Source organism: Myxine glutinosa, chromosome 10, assembly GCF_964187855.1.
Source record: "Myxine glutinosa chromosome 10, kmMyxGlut1.1, whole genome shotgun sequence".
Lineage (NCBI taxonomy): Eukaryota > Metazoa > Chordata > Myxini > Myxiniformes > Myxinidae > Myxine > Myxine glutinosa.
In genome coordinates, this window is record NC_136270.1 from 51,344,725 (window position 1) to 51,348,230 (window position 3,506).

General features: G+C 28.5%; 1 protein-coding gene across 1 annotated transcript in view; it reads right to left on the bottom strand.

The window, feature by feature from the left end:
* Window positions 1–2,891: 2,891 nt before the first annotated feature.
* LOC137434534 (homeobox protein Hox-A9) overlaps window positions 2,892–3,506 on the bottom strand; it is a 2,937-nt gene continuing 2,322 nt past the window's right edge. Inside the window, exon 2 of the mRNA XM_068127648.2 lies at window positions 2,892–3,506. This exon is cut by the window's right edge and continues 595 nt beyond it. The gene's annotated coding sequence lies outside the window, so the exon portion shown is untranslated.

Consider the following 3,506-nt stretch of genomic DNA (forward strand, 5'->3'; position numbering starts at 1 on the left):
TTGTAAATGTTTTATACTTAGCGAGTCGGTTATGGCTAAAAACAAAAACATAAATGCAACTTCCAGCACTTGAAGGTCCATAAAAGATATTTAAAAATTGTAAATGTTTTATACTTAGTGAGTAGGTTATGGCAAAAAAAAATAATTAACGAATGCATCTTCCAGCACTTGAAGGTCCATAAAAGATATTAAAAAATTGTAAATGTTTTATACTTAGTGAGTAGGTTATGGCAAAAAAACAAAATTAACAAATGCAACTTCCAGCACTTGAAGGTCCATAAAAGATATTAAAAATTTGTAAATGTTTTATACTTAGTGAGTAGGTTATGGCTAAAAAAAAAAAAAAACAAATGCAACTTCCAGCACTTGAAGGTCCATAAAAGATATTTAAAAATTGTAAATGTTTTATACTTAGTGAGTAGGTTATGGCTAAAAAAAAAAAATTAACAAATGCAACTTCCAGCACTTGAAGGTCCATAAAAGATATTTAAAAATTGTAAATGTTTTATATTTAGTGAGTAGGTTACGGCTAAAAAAAACAAAAACATAAATGCAACTTCCAGCACTTGAAGGTCCATAAAAGATATTTAAAAATTGTAAATGTTTTATACTTAGTGAGTAGGTTATGGCAAAAAAACAAAAACGTAAATGCAACTTCCAGCACTTGAAGGTCCATAAAAGATATTAAAATATTGTAAATGTTTTATACTTAGTGAGTAGGTTATGGCAAAAACAAAACAAAAACAAATGCAACTTCCAGCACTTGAAGGTCCATAAAAGATATTAAAATATTGTAATTGTTTTATATTTAGTGAGTAGGTTATGGCTAAAAAAAAAAAAAAAAAATGCAACTTCCAGCACTTGAAGGTCCATAGAAGATATTAAAAAATTGTAATTGTTTTATACTTCGTGAGTCGGTTATGGCTAAAAAAAACCAACTTAAATGCAACTTCCAGCACTTGAAGGTCAATAAAAGATATTAAAAAATTGTAATTGTTTTATATTTAGTGAGTGGGTATTGGGTAAATTTAAAAAAAATTAAAAGATATAAATGCAACATCCAGCACTTGATGGTTCATAACAGATTGAATGTTTTTGTAATTGCTTTATATTTAGTGAGTAGATTATAGCAAAAAAAACAAAAACATAAATGCAACTTCTAGCACTTGAAGCTCCATAAAAGATATTTAAAAATTGTAATTGTTTTATATTTAGTGAGTGGGTTTTGGGTAAATTTAAAAAAATAAAAAATAAAAAGATATAAACGCAACATCCAGCACTTGAAGGTTCATAAAAGATCTAATGTTTTTGTAATTGCTATATATTTAGTGAGTAGGTTATGGTTAAAAAAACAAAAAACAAATGCAACTTCCAGCACTTGAAGGTCCATAAAATATATTTAAAAAATTGGAATTGTTTTATATTTAGTGAGTGGGTTTGGGGTAATAAATATTTTTTCAATTAGATATAAATGCAACTTCCAGCACTTGAAGGTTCATGAAACATAAAATGTTTTTGTAAATGTTTATAATTAGTGAGTAGGTTTTTGGGTAAAAAAAATATTTTTAGCACATATAAATGCAACTTCCAGCAATTGAAGGTTCATAAAAGATAAAGTGTTTTTGTAATCGTTTTATAGTTAGTGAGTGGGTTTCGGGTAAAAACATTTTTTTAAATGAGATATAAATGAAACTTCCAGCACTTGAAGGTTCATGAAAGATAAAATGTTTTGGTAAATGTTTATATTTAATGAATGGGTTTCACGTTAAATATATATATTTCTAATCAGAAATAAATGCAACTTCCAGCACTTGAAGGTTCATAAAAGATAAAGTGTTTTTGTTATTGTTTTATATTTAGTGAGTGGGTTTCAGGTAAAAAAAGATTTTTTAAATCAGATATAAATGCAATTTCCAGCACTTGAAGGTTCATCAAAGATAAAATGTTTTTGTAATTGTTTTATATTTAGTGAGTGGGTTTTGGGCAAAAAAATAAAATAATAATAATCAGATATAAAATGCAACTTCCAGAACTTGAAGGTTCATCAAAGATAAAATGTTTTTGTAATTGTTTTATATTTAGTGAGTGGGTTTTGGGCAAAAAATAATAATAATAATAATCAGATATAAAATGCAACTTCCAGAACTTAATGGTTCATAAAAGATAAAATGTTTTTGTAATTGTTTTATATTTAGTGAGTGGGTTTTGGATAAAAAATTTTTTAAATCAGATATCAATGCAGTAGCACTTGAAGGTTCATAAAAGATAAAATGCTTTTTGCACTTGTTTTATATTTAGTGAGTGGGTTTTGGGTAAAAAAATATATACAAAAAATCAGATATAAAATGCAACTTCCAGAACTTGATGGTTCATAAAAGACAAAATGTTTTTGTAATTTTTTATATTTAGTGAGTGAGTTTTGGGTAAAAATGTATTTTTTAATCAGATATAAATGCAATTTCCAGCACTTGAAGGTTCATAAAAGATAAAATGTTTTTGTAATTGTTTTATATTTAGTGAGTGGGTTTCGCCAATCAAGCCAGTGAATCGCCAATCAGGATAAAAGTGGCGAGGGATGATAAAGAGTATAATCTTCTTAAAATTAAGATTACTTACAAATATTTATGATCATTCTGTAGCTTAATAGTCAATGCTCCTTCCCTGGACACTGACTTACTGATCAGGCGTTTGTAAGGAGGTGTACGTATTTGGTGTCGTATGACGTGAGTGAGTGGTGCATTGTGGTTGTGGTGTGTGTACCGCAGATTGACCGTCTCAGTCAAAGGGCAGCAGGACAGACACATTGGTCTCATATGTCAGTCTCTTCTACCACTTGCAACTCAGGCGTGTGTTTTAAAATCCAAAACAGTTGAAGCACCGTGAAGCACCTGCACCGTTTTCAAAGTTTAATAATTATATTGATCCAGTTATAGTACAAAGGCTCAGTTATAGTACAAACAACACAACTGACTGTTAATTTTCAAGACATCGGTATAAAATACTGAATGCAACACATAGGCAATAAACAGCAGCAAGACTTAAACAACGCAACCTTAGATCGGGAATTTTCATATCGTACAGAATTGTGTGATATCCATTTAATACCTTTATTTTTCAAATTGATATCTATAAAGTACCTCCACACCACCAGTAGTCCGATTTCACAATTGACCTACAACGCTTTCAAAACAGTATTAAATTTATTCTACATTTACATAAATATATTATAATTAAAATTGTACTTGATACAACATTGTGCCTATGCCATAATGGATTAAGTTTCGTGCAATTTTTATTTTAAACACCGTGCAACGTATCAATAAAATATATATATTTATATATTACATGCATAAAGGGGTTTTATAAAGTAAACATTAAAATAATCCACCTATACAATTGGCTAACTACTTGCATTTTCAAAATGCAGAAACCAGTATTTTATACAACAATTACAACAGCACAATTAAATATACACTTCTTCATTTACAATAATACAACTTTCAATG